Below are 21,569 nucleotides of genomic sequence, written 5' to 3'. Positions count from 1 at the left end.
TCCGAGTCTTACGAGTAGGGCACTTATTTTTGTAGTGCCCTCTCTCCCTGCACTTAAAACATATTATATGAAATTTAAAATTAACTTTTAAAATTACCTTTTTCCCCCTCCATCTTTGCCGTCTTGCTCCCTTGGCGGTTAGTCCAATCAGAAGCGCACCGGCTCTGATACCAATTGTAGGATCGGTACGCGCTAGAGGGGGGGTGAATAGCGCGTATCGCTTTTTCAAAATCGTTCGTTTAACTATCAAAATACTAAGCAGCGGATATTAGAAATAATAAAAGGACACGCGGATTTTTACTTGGTTCCTAACCCCCCAGGGTTAGTACGTCCAAGGCCTAATCACGGGAGGCGCCCGTCCACTAGTGGTCTCCTTTCCGAACGGTGTTCGGAGGCGGAGAAACCCGTCTTACAGTCCGATAAACAATAAATTAAGAAATACAGAAATTAAAAGAAATAAATTAAAAGCAAACACTTGTGGCCGATCTGGAAGTCCTGAGCGCCGCGCACTCCTCCTGGATCTTCCCCGGTTGCAAGCGTCTGGCCTCTTTTGCGTTTCACAGCACTACAGAATGAGTTGGGAGGTTTCTGGCTTGAATTGAATTGCTTCTGCACGTTCACCTCCTTTTATACTGCTCCTGAGTCGACTCAGATGCCCTGGGTCGACTCCAGCTTATGTGGTGGATAAAACTTCATTCTGGACGTTATCTTTGCCTCGGGTCGACCCATGGGCTTCTGGGTCGACTCCAGCTGCCTGAGTCGACTCAAGTGGCATTCTGAGTCGACTCCAGCCTGAATCTGAAAAAACTCAAAAAACCTTTTTTGTAGATCTCTGAAAGAGCTTTCCAACGCATCTGAGTTTGCCTCGTTCTGAGTCCCGAGTCAAAAGTTATGGCCTTTTTGAAGTTCAGCCTGCATTATGGTTCCTGAAAAACAAGCATGCATACAAAGAAGCAAACCTAACTTTACCTTGTGAGTCTAACTTCGGATTTCTCCCGAAATCCTGGGTTAGTCTGACCCTCCTGTCCCACTCCAGAAATCGCCCTTACCCACTCCACTCAGGAGAATTTATGCCAACCAAGTCCTCCAGACTTGTTGGACTTGTGCTCGGCTCTGTCGTTGCCCCCCAGGACTTGGAATGCAACTGATCCTCCTGATCAGTCCATTCTTCTACTTGACTGCAACTTGATCCTCCTGATCAGCAACTTGCAACTTGTCCTCCTGACCAAGTCCAGCCTTCTGCAACTTGGTCCTCCTGACCAAGTCCAGACTTTGCCTGGTGCACGTTGACTCTGCCAAGACTTCCGCCTGATCCTCCAAATCAGGACTTCCCTTTGCCTAGCCTACAACTAGGACTTTCCCTTGCCCAGCTTCACTCACCAGGACTTCCCTTGCCTAATCTTTCAGATTAGGACTTCCATTGCCTAGTCTAACCGACTTCCAGATTAGGACTTTGTCTAGTCTAACCGACTAGACTTCTTCACTTCCACACATCCAAACATCAAGTCCTGTTTGGATCAACCCTTGGTCAAACTGACCAGACTTAGGTGTATTGTCAAACATCGAAACTCTAGGCAAGATCTTAGTGCATCTTGCACCAACATTTTGATCATGCCTATTCTGTTTCCACAGTTTACGGTGGAGTACTGATCAGATTAAAGAAATTGGATGGGTGTCGGTTGATTTACAGAAGCAAAGGAAAAGGAGAACTGAAGTTGATTAAGGTAAACATCTTGTTAATTCTAGATTGTTTGCCGTAAGTAGCAATGGATTTGATAGGGTTATTTAGCTACTGTTGGTATTGGAATTGGTTGTTGATGATGATATTAGATGATTGATATTGAGTTTAGGGAGTAGCTGGTTAATTAGCTTTATTAAATTGATTAAGATAGTAATTAATGATTAAGCCTTAGTTTGCTCATTAATTATTGGTAAGGGAGTAATAATCCATTAAATGGATGTATCAAATGATACGAGAGGAATTTGATAGGGGAGATTAGTTGGATTATATAGAAGAATTTAATTATTGTAAATTTATTACAGTATCATCGTAGTAAGTATTGTATGATTGTTTAATTGCAGGACCTTGACTTGACTGGTCCTATTACTTGGAGTATATTTTCTGGGGGATTCTGGTGTTGACAGACGTGCGTTATACCAGGTGGGTACCCTGTACTTGGTCACTACATGTTCTGCTATTCCAGTGCATGTGCTATTTTTATCTTGTTATCCTGTTGATACCCCTGTTGGTTGTGATAGTATCTAGTTGATACATTTAATCATCTTTGCTTGATACCTGTTTTTGACCTTATGATGATCTACTGTTGCCATGTTGATACTTTTGTTATCTATATCATGTTGATTCTTATGTTATATGATCTTACTTGATCTATCCATGGTTAGATTAGTTCTCACTATGATATTATGGACATATATTGACCTCTGTTGATTCTGTTGATCATGCTAATTGACTTTAGCTATTACATGTTGGGATGATTAGCATACATCCATGATAGTTGTAGGTATTTCTGTTGGTGGATCTTACCTGCACCGTGTTGTGGTGCCATATATAGGTAAGATGTTGCACTACAGTTGGGTGCACCAGGACTGGCTACATTGCCCTGCTACACTGCCCCTCCCCACTTATCTTTAGTGGTTAGTTGTTGGAGCTGGCGGTATGTCCTGTTTGGCCCCTCAGTTCACTGCTCTATGGGGGTGACTGGGGAGTGTAGAGTGCGGACAGTGACGGATATTTTGATTGCTATGGTTGCTACGTATTTACATGCACCGTTGGTAGGTTGATATAGATATTTATTTTATTTGTATCATATGCTTACGATTGTTGCACTTGGTTGCTATGACTGTTGCACTTGTATGCCATTACATACATGCTTACATGTTATGATTATGATACCTGTTGCATTGCATGATTCTTCTTTAGTAGAACCAGTTATTACACCATGTTCTATACCTGGATACATGATACCTTGTTGATACCTGATACCATGTACATATTTTTCATTTATTCTGTACATGTTACTTTGTCTGTACTCTTTTATCATATCTATTGTTACCTTTACATGCACTTCATACCTGTACCCACTGAGTATCTAATGCTCACTACCCAAACTCTGGGGTTATTTGATTTTCTCCCCAGGTATCAGATAGGTTATCTTGGAGCTTGGCGATTCGGTCGACTGCTGCTATCTCACATCTGAGAGTGTTTTAGTTGGTATTCGTATTACAGTTGTATTTTGGACTTGTATTGTGGTTATGGACTGTATTGGTGTTAGTTTGCATTCGTGGTACTCGTATTTCGGATTTACGAGGTTTTCGATATGTGGATTTTCCATATGTCGTTGCAGATTTGATATTACATGTATGAGTTAGTGATTGTGGCCATGGAGGCCTTATATGCATTCTGTGTCTGTGTTGTGTATTGATTGGACGAGTTGTCCTATTTCAGCCGCCTGTGGTTGAGTATATTTGCATGTATTTAGGGAACAGTCATTGTTACAGGGGAGATGCTGCCGAAATTTTTCGGACGGCTTCCCGGGACGTGACAGCAATGATTCCCTTTTCAAATCTAATTATCTATAGGAAACGTATAGTTTGTTATCTATCTCATTTAGGATGTAATTGTTGACGATCTTTTGTAGGAGAGAGCTGAGTGACTGAGTGGTCGAGTCACCGAGTGGCCGACTACCGAGCTGAATGGTCGAGACACCAAGTGGCCGAGACACCGAGTGGCCGACTGCCGAACTGAGTAGCCGAGACACCAAGTGGCTGAGATGCGAGGCAAGTTGCTGGGCCGAGTGGGCGAGTGCCGAGCCGAGCTGCCTAGCCGAGTTGCCGAGGTAGATGATCGAGTGTCGAGACGGATGAGTTGCTGAGGCCTGCGTTCAATGCAGTTTCCTTAAAACAAATTCGTTCCCTCCGGCGGTGCTTAGAGGTAAAGACGGACGTCTGTTTTCCAAGATACAACGACAGAACCGGAGAAACGATGAAGCATAGATCGTTCCCGACGAACTGATTACACCTGTAGCTATCACAAGGGAAAGCAAGGGAGAGAGAAGTGAGGGATCAAGAATACTCTTGTTGTGTACTCCCATCGCTGCCTCTTTTATAACTTGCTTGGGTAAATTATGCCCTGACCGGTCCGACATTTGACGCGCGCAAGTCGCGCTCGCACACAAGTTGCCTTATGGGCAGTGCAATCTGAACCCTAGATTTGCACTCCCCTTGCGCACCCACGCGTGAGAGAGAGCCTCTCCCCTTGCATTTGTTCACAACAACAATGCTTGTGATACAATATAAAACAACCAAGTTGCCCCTCAACTATCAATATGGGACTAAACTTCTCCATATGAATGTCTTCTTCATCCTTCCATTTCATTGTTTCCATTCATATTTCTAACAGTAATTTGTACATAGAAAGAATAGATGAGTTGTCTTCCTGCATGGACGTCGTTGGGTTCAACAATGCGAGGTAGAATAACATCATCCAATATCTACTTAGTTCATCCCAAAGAACTTATCTAAGTAATCTCCTAAGAAAGATAGAGAGTCATAATAGCCGTTGTAGAATTTTCATCTCAAGAGTAAATTGCCATTTTTTTTATCTCTTATTAATCTATTTTAAGTGTATCACTAGCGTAAAAGATACAGTGTGATTGGAAAATTAAAAATATTTTGATAATAAAATCAGTTTATTTTCATAAGGACATTAAGAACTGTTCCGGCCAAAAATCGACGACAGTCAACCCACCAGTCAAGAAGATACCACCTCAACCGATGCGGATCAAGGTAGGAGGGGGACCTGCAAGATGAACACGAACGAACGGATTAGCTGGCGCCGGGGATCCCGGCAGGCAACTCCGACGCTCAAGTCAGTCTCCGACAAAGAGAATAGTGGTAGCAAAAGCAGTTGTAGTGGTTAGAATGCAAGAGATTCCCCCCTTCGTTAATACCTGCGTACGAGTTAATATACCTTCGAAGAGAACCTTCTATCTGGCAGGTGGGGCAGGCTGTGGAGGTATCCGGGGGAACCAAGCCTGAGCATGTCTGACATCTGCACTGATAGGGTAGCATCTAGGAGACAAGGGCGATACTCCTATAACTGCCCTGTGGCGAGAGGCTACACGTCATATTTGTCGTTTAGCCACAAGTAGAAAGGTAGTCACAGGGACAGGGCGAGACGTGGGGACGTGGGCGTAGCTTTCCCCTGCGCGGCCGTTTGCACACTTGGCTGTCTGTACTGCAGTTGGGTGTTAGTAAGACTTGAGCATAGGTTAATGTCGGAGTGGGAAAGGTACCCGGGACCAGTGAGGACTGGGTTTAGCCGGGTGCAATGAACAAGGTAAGTGGTCGAGCGGACCGGGCAGACTGAGCAACATGCATATGCTGATTATGGGATCCCAGGCTAGGGGCTTACTAGAGAATAGCTACGGGAAGTATCGACCGGGCACCTGATGGCCTGGCGAGGCTGATGTCGGGTCTGAGTCTACTGAGCCGAGCTTGAGGACTAACTACCCGGGAAATGACATAAAAGAGTGGGGCTAGCCCGGGAATGGCTAAGACCATGTTATCCCGGGCGAGAGGAGTAAAGGCCCAAGCTGGTCGGGCAAGGAGATAGTAACCATAGTTTTGTAGGCCAGGCGTTGCGGCGGGATGGGGCCGGGCAAGATGCCCGGCCAGGCTAGGTGGAACGGGTTGAGCTGATCGGAAGTAGCTACACCATAGGTTGCTCGGGAAACACTCCAGTAGTGTGAGGTATCCTCGGGTCAGGTTGTAGCTGTCTTATCCCGGGCAGACAGCTGAAGGGTCGGTGCTGGCCGGGCAGGATAGTGCCGAGACTCATCGCGATAATCGTTTGGTCGGAGAAGCCAAGTGTAGGGTCCTTCGGTCCAGGTAAGTTCCCAAGACCATTTAGGCCCTAGATGTAGGATCGGGATACGCGCTAGAGGGGGGGTGAATAGCGCGTGTCGCTTTTTCAAATTCTTTCGTTAACTATAACACAAATACTTGCAGCGGAATATTAGAAAACAATAAAGGGGACACGCAGATTTTTACTTGGTTCCTAACCCCCTAGGGTTAGTACGTCCAAGGCCTAATTCGGGAGGCGCCCGTCCACTAGTGGTCTCCTTTCCGAACGGTGTTCGGAGGCGGAGAAACCCGTCTTACAGTCTGTAAATAAAATAAACAGTACAATTCAGAAAGTAAAGACAGATAAATTAAAAGCAAACACTTTTAGCCGATCCGGAAGTCCTGAGCGCCGCGCATTCCTCCTGGATCTTCCCCGGTTGCAAGCGTCTGGCCTCTTTTGCGTTTCACAGCACTACAGAATGATTTGGGAGGTTTCTGGCTTGAATGGATGGCTTCTGCACGTTGATGGCCTTATATACTGCTCCTGGGTCGACCCAGATTGCAATCTGGGTCGACTCCAGCCTGGGTGGCAGATAAAACTTCCTTCTTTGTCGTTATCAGCTGCCTAGGTCGACCCAAGTGTCATTCTGGGTCGACTCCAGCCTGAATCCGAAAAAACTTGAAACACTAATTTTGTAGATCTCTGAAAGAGCTTTCCAACGCATCTGAGTTTGCCTCGTTCTAAGACCCGAGTCAAAAGTTATGACCTTTTGAAGTTCAGCCTGCATTATGGTTCCTGAAAAAATAGCATGCATATAAAGAAGCAAGCCTAACTTTACCTTGTGAGTCTAACTTCGGATTTCTCCCGAAATCCTAGGTTAGTCTGACCCACTCCATTCTGGAGAATTTTTGCCAACCAAGTCACCCAGACTTGTTGGACTTGTGCTCGGTTTTGTCGTTGCCCCCCAGGACTTGGAATACAACTAATCCTCCTGATCAGTCCACTCTTCTACTTGACTGCAACTGATCCTTCTGATCAGTCCACTCTTCTACTTGACTGCAACTGATCCTTCTGATCAGTCCAATCCTCCGCTGCAACTTGATCCTCCTGACCAAGTCCAGCCTTCTGCAACTTGGTCCTCCTGACCAAGTCCAGGTCTTTGCCTGGTGCACGTTGACTCTGCCAAGACTTCCGCCTGATCCTCCAAATCAGGACTTCCCTTTGCCTAGCCTACAACTAGGACTTTCTCATGCCCAGCTTCTTTCACCAGGACTTCCCTTGCCCAATTTTCCAGATTAGGACTTCCACTGCCTAGTCTAACCGACTAGATCTTCTTACTCACTTCCACACATCCAAACATCAAGTCCTGTTTGGATCACCCCTTGGTCAAAACTGACCAGACCTAGGTGTATTGTCAAACATCGAAACTCTAGGCAAGATCTTAGTGCATCTTGCACCAACACTAGACCCTGGGGCCGGGATCGTGGACCTCGGGACCGGCCAGGAAAGGCAGGCTGTTGACCTTCTCGGCCACGTAGGACCGGGCGAGACCTTCCGCATCACAAGCCTGCCCATCAAGTCTAGTCGAAGGAGGTGCACTGACTGACTAGACACGTCGTCTGCTCAAACGAGCCCTCCCGATCAGCCTCGAGGTTCGTGTGAAAAGAGCGCTCAGCTTAGACAACATGTTAGGATGACGTGTCGTTTGTGCGGTGTCAGGCACGTGTTGGTGTCAGGCTTTTTGATGATACGGATTGAATGTGTGCAAAGGGGATATTCATTTGCCGCCCGCAGGGGGCATGTAACCATTGCCTTATTTTGAATGTGTGGTGTTGATCGATCCTCGGGAGGATAGCCATCTCATCGAACGGTCTTTGTTCTTAGCGACACTGTATATATAAATCCTGGAGTGACTTTCGGCTGCGCTACTATTTTGTCGTCGTCTCCATCGCCGCTTCGGTAATCCTTCTCTGTCAGCTTCGTTTCGCACCTTCTTCTCTTCCAACGATGTCTTCCGAAGCTCCATGGTACGAGCGTCAAGTGTCTAGGTGCGATAAAGAAACACTCCTACTCCTTCGCTCCCAATACTGCATCCCTCGGGATCATGTTTTTGGTCGACCAACTTCGGATTATCATCCCTATAGACCTCCACTAGGGTATGCCACCTTCTTCCTGAATCAGCTGTTTGGAGGCTTACGGTTCCCTCTCCATACTTTCTTTCACGAGTTAGCCGACTTTTACAATGTAAACGTCGCCCAGTTTTCCCCTGAGTCTGTTCAAATCATATGTGGGACGGTGATTATTTGTCGCCTGTACAACATCCCTCTGGATGCCTCCCTATTCCACTCCTTTTATTTGTTAAGGGGCTTTTGAACCGACATCTTTTCCCTCTCTGCTAGACCAGGCTTTGAGTTCCTGAGCAACCCTTTTCCCGCAAATGAGGGGCGGGAGAAGTACTACTTTTATATCAAACCCCCTCAAGCATATTCTTGGGCCGGCCGATGGGCCAGGAGTCTGCCATCACTACCTCCACCGATGGCTACTTCTTCCAATAGAGCCGTAGGTGAGGCTCATCGGATACTTGAGGGCCTCAGTTTTGATCTGCAGAAAGTTGTCTGCAATGAGGCTTTGTTATACCGCATCGGGTTGAGTCCAGCCAACATCCCACTGGGGGACACCCTATGTAACTAAGGCATGAATACATTGTTAGTGCAGGAAGCACTAGCAGATCGAACCTGAGTTTTGATTATGGAACTAGGATCAAGTTAAGTATGTGGTTTGGCTAACCAGGTTGAATTGAGCTTGTAGAAAATAGGTTAAGTCCTAGTGCTACTAGGCATGAAGTCTTGGCAGAGTCAAAGTACACCAGGCACAAGTCTGGACTTGGTCAGGAGGACCAAGTTGCAGAAGGCTCGACTTGGTCAGGAGGACCAAGTTGCATTAGAAGAATGGACTGATCAGGAGGATCAGTTGCATTACAAGTCTTGGGGGGTAACGTCAGAGCCGAGCACAAGTCCAATGGGTCAGGAGGACTCGGTTGGCATCAGGTAAATTCTCCCGAGGGAGTGGGTGAGGACGCATTTCTACGAGGAACAGTAGGCGCCGGTCTAACCCAGGATCTCACCGGAGATCCAAAGTTAAGACTCGGAGTTGGTTCGGTGAACCGACTCGATCTTTTACATGTTATCTTTGAGCTAACTTATTGTGCAGGAAGGAAAAGCTCGACGAAAGCTAACTCCGGACGAATCAGCTTGAATCCGGAAGTCAGCGCGTCAAGTTTTCCGCCAGATCAGCCTAGAGTCGACTCAGGTGAGGTTTTGAGTCGACTCAAGGCCAAATCTTATCGCCGCTGCCGCCACCGCGACTAGAGTCGACCCAGAACGTGATCAGAGTCGACTCAGGAGGGATAAGCGACGAAGCCGATCAAGTTTTATCTGCCACGCACGCTGGAGTCGACCCAGATCTCCATCTGAGTCGACTCAGGTCGACTATATAAGGAACCCGCGAGCAGCAGCTGGATTCAACACTTCCAACTCGCATTCTCGTGACTCCCGAGCGCTCCAAATTCGACGTCGGAGCTGTGCCAGTTTCAAGCAATCTTCTCTTCACACCGAGACGACGAATTCGACTTCCGGGGAGCAAGTTTTCTTTTCGCAAAAAGTTTGGTAACAAGTTCTGTACTTATTCATTTCAATACTGTAATCGAGCTTTGCAACCGGATTTTTTCGACACACTTGCTGCCGGACAGGGGCAAGTGAATTAGTGGATTGCCCATCGGAAACGGTCAAGGACCGTGGGCCTTGGAGTAGCAGCTAGGGCCGCAAAAACCGCTTTTTGCGTTTCCCCGCGGAAAATCCCGATTCACTTGCCACCGGATCCGTGCGAAATATAAAATTTGTTTTCTACTTAGATCTACTCTAGATCTACGTGTTTAGAACGTTACCCTCGGTGCGTGCCCTTCGCGTATCCCGCTCGTCCAAAAGTTTGCCGGATCTCGAGAGCTACTCGCGTAGTCTCCTCTATGGTATCCACTCGGACAATTTTGTGGAATCGAAAGCCTAGAGTGTGCTAGCACTCTTGGAACTTTTGGCTAGCAAGAGGAGAGGGAGAGGGAGAAGGAAAAACAAGATGGAAGAAGAAAAATGCTCTCAACGTGAAGTGTATATCAAAAGCAACGTTGAGAATGAAAATGAATGAAAACACCATTTTTTTCATCCACATGTGGCCCCCACCATTAAAGCACTTTAATCCCTATTAAAGCCATAAACTCCCATGAGTTACAACCTCTTCTTGTAACCTCCCATGAGGTGGCAAGATGATGTGGAGGCTCACCATTGGCCATCACTCATGCCACCTCACCTAAAGGTCAAATGGTAAATTCAATACTTGACCATGATGTGGCATGAGTCAAGTCAACATAAATGATGACATGGCAAAAAGTCAAGTCAACATTTATGATGACATGGCACAAAATCAAGTCAAACTTGACTCCAAAATTTCTCCTTCTCAAGTCAAGTCAAACTTGACTTCTAATCTCCCAAAGTTGATCAAATCAACTCCACTAGTCTAGTTTGGATTACACCTAATCCAACTTGATTCATCACATGAATCTAATCCTCTTGGTTCATCACATGAACCTACTTTCCACCTAATTGCCCTTTGAGTGTGACCCTATAGGTTCTTGTAACGTTGGCAATGCCCTAAACTCATTTAGGTGCATAAGTAGTGAGCGGTATCTAGCAACACATCACTACTACCCAAGTTACAAGAATGTTGAGATCCAACATCACCATTGTGACTACTAATTGTGACTCTCACAATATGTGACCATGTCCTTCTATCCTTGATATCAAGATTGATTAAACCGAGGCATAGACCGTGTCATCCTCTAATCAATCTATGTCTTGAACTCCAAGTAGACTCACTCCAATCAAACGAGCTCAACATCTCATGTTGACTCATTTGGGCATGTAACGCCCGCCCTTACGTGGGCCCTTGACGGACGCTACAGTTTCTTACTTTCATTCATTTCATTCAACTAACTACTATCATATATAAAACTAAACTTAACTAAACATGCAGCGGAAACTATTAATAATTTAAAACAGTTTCATATACGATAGCAGTGCAATAACCAGTGAAATACAGTAATGACAATTAAACTAACCTAGGTTACATGGCAATCCTAGGTTATATAATCCTACACATGATAATTAAACAGGATAATTAAACATTGTTTAACATAACATGCAAATAGACAATAGTTTGCATGGCCAAGGCTTGATCAAGTCACTACTACACACATCTTCACCGCCCTGTCCTGCTGCCTCCCATTTGCTCAGTACCTGCTAACTGGATCTGCAAGATAAGGAAAGTATCTATAAGCATAAAGCTTAGTAAGTTCCTTTCCTACTCACAAAATCCATTCGTTACATACATCATACATTAAGTCAATAAAGCATATCAATCTTTCCTAACATGCATAAGCAAACATTGAACATTCACATCGTATACATCCAACATAGAAATTCATTTGCCTTTTTGAAAACTATTATCTTAATAGTTAAACATAATCATCAACATCTTTGGGGATCCCTGGCTTGTACCCATTCATTTCTTTTGCGCGCACATACCAAGTAGTACGAGGTAGCTAATCCCGACTACACGGTTTACTAGGTCTTGACCTTCAGGGGCAACTTTTGGAGCCCATCCCTGGAATCCCTTTCGGGTTCCGGTACAAGCCATTCATTCAAAGTAAAATACTTTTATACATTTCTTTTCATCATAGTATGAATGTTCCATGCATCTTTCTTTTCTTCATAATGAACATTCACATTCCATCCATTCATCATAACACTTTTCATAACATAGTGCTTAAATCAACACTTAAACCTAAATTTTAGGTTTGGTTGTACTTCTTTCATAAGACTTAACTTCATTAACCCTAAACCAACCAAACAGTGGACCTATACTCCTCCAATCGATCAGAGATCAATGGTAGGCTTTTAAATAGATCAAATGGTCGGTTTCGGTTCAATTTTTCATCACAGAGACCTCTGTAATCGATCACATGGTCGATTACAGGGGTTTAATCGATCAGAAGATCGATTGCTTTAATTCGGAGTTCACAGTAGGCTTGGTAATCGATCAACCGATCGATTACAGCCTCGTAATCGATCAGCCGATCGATTACAGCCTCTTAATCGATCGGGTGATCGATTAAGAGTCGCGGATTCCGTTCCTCGTTAAAGCGTGTAATCGATCCAGTGATCGATTACCCGCCTGGTAATCGACTAAGCAGTCGATTACCATGGTTCTGTTCTCGGGTTTCTAATGTTCTGTCTCATTACACATTTTAACTTACAACCTAACAGCATATAGCAAATAGATCTAGCATGTGAGATCCTAACCCTAACACAATATAGGAATCTATGTTTTAACACAAATTTACCTAACTTAACATCATATAATAGCATGTAGATAACAATAACAGTGTTTAACATGATTATAACAATATTTCCAAGCATTTAACACCATATAAGAATCTACCAAATCGAACATGCATATCATAACAGAACCAGATTATATCTTAAGTTCTTTAGTTCATGAAAATATCATACGAATCTATTACATTGCAGGAAAACATATTAACCGTGAGCAAAATGAACAAGTATGGCAAAACCTATTGATCTGAACAGATCTTAAACATCATTTAACAGAACTTACCGATTCAAACATGCATATCTAAATTTTTAAACGAATCATAACCTAATCTAGTTCATAGAAACATCACATACGCAGCCATTAACTTGCAGGTGAGGGGAACTTACCGTTCTCGCAAATTCCTAAGGCCTCCTAGGTATCTTGGGTCTCTCGGCCAACAGCAACAGAGGAGAAGAGAAACCGAGGAGGAAAGGAAACAAGAGAAGCCAAAAACCAGAAAGTGTCGAAGCGAAGGGTTTATAAAGGAAAGAGAGTTGCAGTTGCGAACCCATCATCCCACGTTGCACCCCCCACTTCTGCCTCTCCGTTTGGTTTAATGAATTTCTATTAACACTCAGGTTTAACAAGCATTGCCCTCCTTCCTTTAACAAGATTACATTTCTATCCCATATGGTTAGCTTGGCTTTGCTTCATATTGGAGGTCCAAGGGTCAATCCCTGGCACCTCCACATTTCTTTTTCTTTTTCTTTTTTCTTTTTGCAAAGCCAAGTGCTTTAACCCATCAAAGCAACATTCTTAAATCATAATTATTCATTTCTTTTTATCATAATAAATTTATCATAGATTTATCATTTATATAACTATTTATCCAGAATTCATTGAAGGAAACACTTTTTCTTTCCTCTTGTGGTGGGCCACACCATGCCATTAAAAAACCAATTAATCCCATTAAAAAGCTTTAAACCCCCATGAGTTACAAACCTCACTTGTAACCTCCCATGAGGTGGCAACCAAGGTGATGTGGCACCATTCTATTGGCCATCACTTATGCCACCTCAACATAAAGTCAAGTGGTCAAGTCAAGACTTGACCATGAGGTGGCATGAGTCAAGTCAACATCTATGATGACATGGCATAAAGTCAAGTCAACATGGATGATGACATGGCACAAAGTCAAGTCAAACTTGACCCCCAAAATTTCTCCTTCTCAAGTCAAGTCAAACTTGACTTCTAATCTCCCAAAGTTGATCAAATCAACTCCACTAGTCTAGTTTGGATTACACCTAACCCAACTTGATTCATCACATGAATCTCATCCTCTTGGTTCATCACATGAACCTAATTTCCACCTAATTGCCCTTTGAGTGTGACCCTATAGGTTCTTGTAACGTTGGCAATGCCCTAAACTCATTTAGGTACATAAGTAGTGAGCGGTATCTAGCAACACATCACTACTACCCAAGTTACAAGAATGTTGAGATCCAACATCACCTTGTGACTACTAATTGTGACTCTCACAATATGTGACCATGTCCTTCTATCCTTGATATCTAGATTGATTAATCCGAGGCATAGACCGTGTCATCCTCTAATCAATCTATGTCTTGAACACCAAGTAGACTCACTCTAATCAAACGAGCTCAACATCTCATGTTGACTCATTTGGGCATGGCCATGCACTCTAGTGGTCTAACTCTATCAAGAGCTAAGATATCGCTCCCGTCATATAGGAGGGATAGATCCCATCTACATCACTCACATCCCACTACATAATTCGTTATACACCCAGTAATCGCCTTTATAGTCCACCCAGTTACGGGTGACGTTTGACGAAACCAAAGCATATAACTCCTTATGTTGGACCATGGTGACTTCAGGTCCAAGGACTAATAGTCATACTAATAGCCACATGAGAAAGTATATGACACTCATATAACGATCCATGATACTTTCTCATGGCGGGTCATTCGATATACATTCTCCAATGCATACCCATGTGTCAACTTGATATCTCATATCCATGACTTGTGAGATCAAGTCATCATGTTGACCTACATGCTAGTCTCTATGCATTAACATTGTCCTTGAATGTTAATACTTGACTAGGAATAGTTTAGTGTAGTGTTCTCTATATCATCTCACTATCGATTCAACCAATCGATTGACATAGATACGAACCTACTACACAAGGACGCTATTATACTTAGTTTATTTGGCACTAATACAAGTAAGTATAATAACCACAAAATAATGCCTTTATAAATAGAAATATGATACAATGAGTCCATACAACAATCATCAAATGATTGGCTCTAGGGCTCTCACTAACAATACAGGATCCTGTTGCACCTGCCGCTGCTGCTGATCCTGCTGCTCCTGCAGTTGCTGGTAAGGAGGGTGCACCTGCCGTTGCTGCTGATCCTGCTGCTTCTCCAGAGGGAGCTGCAGTACCTGAGGTCCCTGCGCCTGCTCCAGAGCCTGTAGTAGGACCGTTTGAGGATCGCCTCACACGTATTGAGCAGTGACTAGGAGATCTATATGGAGAGTTCCTGTTATTCAGACAGGACATTCGTGTGGAGCTCCAGGCCATGAGGCAGGAGATTCTTGATCTATTGCGAGGACAGCAGGCACCTCAGGCCCCATCACCACCTCCTCCTCCTCCAGCAGATGATTAGACTTTGGAGCTCTTGGATGTCAGGATGTAGTTTTTGATTTATCACATGTATCCTGAACATCTTTTTTTGTGATTTTGTTATGATTGTGGTAAACTTGGATGTTTGTTGGTTAACTTTGACTTTTATGTAATTATTAATATTTATGCATTACTCTTGAAATCAGAAAAAAATTTGCAGAAAACAGAAAAATTAGAGAAATTAGAAAAAAAAAGAAAAAAAAAGAGAAAAAGAGAAAGGGTGTGATCTTCTTGTTTCCAAAAATTTCACTGCAAATTAAATGAATGAGTAGGATTGGAATACAATATACTATGGATACAAATCAGATGGCAGCAATTCAGAAAAAAAAAAAAGAAAAAAAATGATGAAGAAAACAGAAAAAAAAGAGGAAGAAATAAGAAAATGGAAGAATGTTTCAAGAATTTGATCGGTTGAGAAGCTACATGGGAACCTACTCCATTTCAGTTCCTTCCTAAACAACAAATTCGTATTCTAAACCTTCAATGTGCAGCTGCAACAGATCAGAAAAGAAAAGAATCAAAACAGAAAAAGAAAATCAGAAAAACCAGAATTTCAGCTTTATTTTTCAGCCAATTCCTACAATTTTTGAGGGGCTGATCTGAAATGGAATTGCACAGAGATTTGCATGGATATTAGCATTATCAATCAAGCTTCATGATGGAAAAAGAATGAAGGAAAAAGAGAAAGAAACAAGAGAGAAAAGCAAGAATTTCATTTTAGAAAAAAATAGTTTTGGAATTGAAATGTGACAATGATACATTGCATTTTCGGAATGATGGGAAGTGAATTTTGTTTTTTTATGATTGGTTGCTATTTGTTAGCTCTTGCAAAGTCTAGATGTGAAGAAATTGAGTTTGATTCGAAAGGAAAACGCAAAATGGCACATTTGGGTGAGAATTGAAGTTAAATGAAGAAAGAAGAAGGAGCATGTATCAAAGGGAATGATCTTAGAGGTTTGGATCAGAATTGGCTCAAGGATTTGAAGAACATACAGAAACAAATAGGATACAAAAGAAAGCAAGAAGAAAGAGTGGCAAGGTTCATTGATTTACATTTAAACATACTCATATCTACCACTTCATTCACTCTTCTCTTGAAATTTCTTTTGTCTTAAATTTTTATTTCTACATTTCCTAATTCCTTTTTTTCAATTATTGATTCCTTACATTTTCAGTAAGCCTAGTATATATGGATTCCAAATCAAGAGTGGTAGTGGAGAGTAGAAAACAAGCAAACCTATGGTAATGCATGAAACTTAAGTTGCTTGAGTGAGCCCTACCTTTTTGATCATGAGTTAGAATTTAGGATGAGAGCCACTGATTTTATCTATTGAAAACAACCTCGTGAGATTTAGTGTGATGCATTTTTCTCAATTAGTCATGAAGGGTAAAACTTACTATGCGGTTAACCAAATACAAGGGTTAGTCCATGGCTTAAGCTTTTGAGACTTTACAAGCTTAGGTAATTTTCTTTTAATTGTTTCTAATCTTGATTGAGAATGATCTAGGGGGTACCATCTTAGTTTTGTTTTGTTGACTTGAGTGGGACGCTCAAGGGTAAGTGTGGGGGAATTTGATGAGTTAGGGTTTTATTAATTTTTAATCGATTTATTTTTGGGCTTTTACATGAAAATAAATTATGAAATGAATCGATTCATTCGTATTTGTCCTATATTGCATGAATTGAGGCTTGATTATGATTTTTACGATTTAATGGCAATTTTTACATTAATTTGGCTTTAAATTAATTTTAGGGCTCGAACCGGACCCAACTCAAGCTCAACAGCGGTCAAATCGAGCCAATTTGCCCAAATTGATCAAGCCCACATGGAGGGCATGACTTAGATCAAGCCCGATCCAGATCCCTCAATTTTTTTGGAAGCCCTAAGCTGCCCTAGAGCTCAGATCAAGTCTACACCGCTGGATTCAAAATCAAGGGCTGAGATTCTTCAATTAATCAGCCGTATAAAACCAAAAATCAAACCCGATGAACAGTGACTCGCCGACACTGTTCATCGTCTCCCCGCGGTATCTGCTCTGCTCGGCGATGTACCAGACGGCGAAGTCCCTTCCACCCAAACTAATTCCATTGCAATCCTTGTTCCCTGAGGAATCTAAAACCGGTCGATTGGGTATATTCCGGCTGCCGGAGGAGGCGTGACGGCGAGGGTTTCGCCGGCGGCATCAAGCTCTGTTTTCGTGATTTTCGGCCATTCTCAGCTCAATCCGAAGCCGCGCTCCTCTGGGGGGTTCTCGGAGGCTCGTGTAGTAATCCTAGATCATCAGAAGAGTGGTCGGGACAAGTGAAGACGAGTACTCCAGTTGTCCAACTCGAAATCGGCTCGTGCAAGGGTTTGTCAGCTCCGAAGAGGGTTTTTCCAGGGTTTTCAGACGTCGGGCAACGAGTAAACACACCATAGATTGCGTAGAAAACTCCAATTGGATTAAATGGCTTGTTTGACACCAAGCTAAGGAGAAGCAAGTGGAAGAAGGGAGGCTGGATGTTCACTGTTCTTCGTTTTCCTGTCTTCTGTTTCATTTAACTTGTTTCTGAATATTTTGCTCAATGTTTCTGTATAATGCATTATCAGTCAACAGAATTGTTGGTTATTCCGTTTGTTAGCTTACTGTTGATGGTTTAGTTGTCTAGGATTTAATTTAGTGCCATTCGAATGCAGTTCTTGCTGATTGCCTGAAACCCATTTCTGATTTCTGATTTTTTCTTCACTAGTGACTATTCCGTGCCAAATGAGCTCGATTACAAACCTGTTAAACATCTTTAATGCAATTTGCTTGGCTAATGTTGATGTTGGTTCAGTGAATTTAGTTAACTGATTTGCATTAGAGTTTGCTTAGCTAGGTTTCCTTTTGGCAAGCTGAAAACATTGATTCTGTGTGGCACTGTTCCGTGCCATTTGCTATTTGATACATCAGATTAAGCTTAGGTTGATTTGAGTGTGGGGTTGCGTTTTAGCATTTAGCCATAATGTTTCAATGAATTGAATTGATTTGTTTCATATTGCTTGCATCCTTTAAAGAGACATCCATTTAGATTACATTTAGGTTAAGGTTTTAGTTAGAGATTTCTTATAGGTTTTAGATTACTGCATTTAGAGTTGTTGTTAGGCTAGATTAGGAGATAACTTGATTTTAATTGCATTTGGTTTTCATTAACTCGTTTCCTTGATTTTAATTTACATTTTCATTTGAAAAATACCAAAACCCCCATTTTTAGAGAAACCCCAAAAATACGACACTCGAAAGCTCAACTTAAATGATTTTCTACTAACCTTGGAAAAACACGACTCGAGGCCCCTATACTTGATTTATTCGGATTAATTGTGGGTTTTCAAAAATTTAAATCAATTTGTAACCCTATTCGTGACATATCAAATTTAGGGTTGTCAAATTTTAGCGCCGTTGCCGGGGATTAAAGAGTGGGATTAACTTAGTCAAAAAAAGAGTGGGATTAAAGTGCAAGAGACAATGATACACATCAGATTTGCATCAGACCAGAGAAAAAAATGATGAAGAAAACAGAAAAAAAAAGAGGAAGAAATAAAAAAAATGGAAGAATGTTTCAAGAATTTGATCGGTTGAGGAGCTACATGGGAACCTACTCCATTTCAGTTCCTTCCTAAACAACAAATTCGTATTCTAAACCTTCAAAGTGCAGCTGCAACAGATCAGAAAAGAAAAGAATCAAAACAGAAAAAGAAAATCAGAAAAACCAGAATTTTAGCTTTATTTTTCAGCCAATTCCTACAATTTTTGAGGGGCTAATCTGAAATGGAATTACACAGAGATTTGCATGGATATTAGCATTATTAATCAAGCTTCATGATGGAAAAAGAATGGAGGAAAAAGAACAAGAAACAAGAGAGAAAAGCAAGAGTTTCATTTTGGAAAAAAATAGTTTTGGAATTGAAATGTGACAATGATACATTGCATTTTCGGAATGATGGGAAGTGAATTTTGTTGTTTTTATGATTGGTTGCTATTTGTTAGCTCTTGCAAAGTCTAGATGTGAAGAAATTGGGCTTGATTCGAAAGGAAAACGCAAAATGGCACATTTGGGTGAGAATTGAAGTTAAATGAAGAAAGAAGAAGGAGCATGTATCAAAGGGAATGATCTTAGAGGTTTGGATCAGAATTGGCTCAAGGATTTGAAGAACATACAGAAACAAATAGCATACAAAAGAAAGCAAGAAGAAAGAGTGGCAAGGTTCATTGATTTACATTTAAACATACTCATATCTACCACTTCATTCACTCTTCTCTTGAAATTTCTTTTGTCTTAAATTTTTATTTCTACATTTCCTAATTCCTTTGTTTCAATTATTGATTCCTTACATTTTCAGTAAGCCTAGTATATATGGATTCCAAATCAAGAGTGGTAGTGGAGAGTAGAAAACAAGCAAACATATGGTAATGCATGAAACTTAAGTTACTTAAGTGAGCCCTACCTTTTTGATCATGAGTTAGAATTTAGGATGAGAGCCACTGATTTTATCTATTGAAAACAACCTCGTGAGATTTAGTGTGATGCATTTTTCTCAATTAGTCATGAAGGGTAAAACTTACTATGCGGTTAACCAAATACAAGGGTTAGTCCATGGCTTAAGCTTTTGAGACTTTACAAGCTTAGGTAATTTTCTTTTAATTGTTTCTAATCATGATTGAGAATGATCTAGGGGGTACCATCTTAGTTTTGTTTTGTTGACTTGAGCGGGACGCTCAAGGGTAAGTGTGGGGGAATTTGATGAGTTAGGGTTTTATTAATTTTTAATCGATTTATTTTTGGGCTTTTACATGAAAATAAATTATGAAATGAATCAATTCGTTCGTATTTGTCCTATATTGCATGAATTGAGGCTTGATTATGATTTTTATGATTTAATGGCAATTTTTGCATTAATTTGGCTTTAAATTAATTTTAGGGCTCGAACCGGACCCAACTCAAGCTCAACCGCGGTCAAATCGAGCCAATTTGCCCAAATTGATCAAGCCCACATGGAGGACATGACTTAGATCAAGCCCGATCAAAATCTCTCAATTTTTTGGAAGCCCTAAGCTGCCCTAGAGCTCAGATCAAGTCTGGCCGTTAGATTCAAAATCAAAGGCTCAGATCATCGGATTAATCAGGGTATAAAAACTAAGGTTTTAATCGATGAACAGTGGCTACGCCACTGTTCATCGTCCCCGCGACACCCTCCCCTGCTCAGCACCGTAACTCCCAGGCCAGCCCCATCCTCCCAAACTTCGTCCATTGCATTCCTTGATCTGTGAAGAGTCCAACGCCGACCGATTGGGTATAATCCGGCGACCGGACGGCGCGTGACGGCGAGGGTTTCGCCGCCGCCGTTCACCCCTATTTTCATATTTTCTGGCGTTCTGCTACACAATTCGAGCTCGCGCTTCGTGGAGGGGTTCTCCTAGGATCGTGGAGTTTCCTTGTATCAACAGAAGCATCATCAGAGAAGAGAGGAAGCAAGGAATCCGGTTTTGCCAGCTGAAAACGGGCTGCACAGTGTCTGCTCTTGGCCGGAGAGGGTTTTTCCGGGCAATGTATGGTGCTGGCAACGAGTAAACGCTCAAGAGAACGACGTGGAGACTCCAAATGGATCAATGAAGCTGATTGACAACCAGCCCAAGGGATTCGAAGGAAGAAAGGAGGGATGGATGCGTTTTGTTTATGCATTTCTGTTTCTGAAATTTCTATTTAGCTGATTACTGAACATTTCGTGTTTACTGCATTATTCACCTAACAATTGCTGTTTGTTTGAATTTGGTTAATTCTTAATGCTAGTTTAGTTGTTTTTTTCTGGATTTAATCTCATGCTATTGGCTTCGACTTCATTGTATCGGCTGATTTCAGTTTCTGATAAGCTCATTACTGTTCCGTGCTAAAACCTTCCCCGTGCCATGCCGTTTGCCAATTTGTTCATTTAGGATAGCTTAGTTTGTGCCATTCATTGCAATTTAGGTATTACCTTAGAGCTTGCTTAGATTTTGTTTAGCTAGAACTTTTTATTCTTCTTTTTGTTACTGTGCCATCACTGAACCGTGCCATTAGATTTAGGATAGGCTAGTTGAAGTGTTTCCATTGCATTCTAGGATTTAGGTAGTTGGTTTCAATAACTTGCAATTGTTTTGTTGCATTTTCTTACAGTGCTAATTTTTCTCGCATTCTAGGCTTCATTTAGCTTACATTAGAGTTAGTTTGCTTTAGGGTTTTATTTTTAGCATTTTTTTACTTACTTGTTGATCTTCATTTATAATTTGTTGCAAAACACCAAATCCCCATTTTCATAGAAAACCCCAAAAATACGACACCCAAGCTCAATTTAAGCAATTATCTACTAGTCCTTGGAAAAACACGACTCGAGACTCCTATACTTCATTTTTTTGAATTTATTATGGGTTTTCGATATTTAAAATCAATTGCAACCCTATTCGTGACATTGCAAATCTAGGGTTGTCAATGACCCAAACATGATCTGATGTTTGGATGTGTGGAAGTGAGTGAAGTCTAGTTAGGTGACTAGCGAGAAGACCTAGTAGGTT

This window comes from Curcuma longa, chromosome 5 (genome assembly GCF_044706935.1).
Source record: "Curcuma longa cultivar G26 ecotype Majalengka, Jawa Barat chromosome 5, ITB_CL_G26_1.1, whole genome shotgun sequence".
Classification (NCBI taxonomy): Eukaryota; Viridiplantae; Streptophyta; class Magnoliopsida; order Zingiberales; family Zingiberaceae; genus Curcuma; species Curcuma longa.
Note: the sequence above shows the minus strand (reverse complement) of the source record.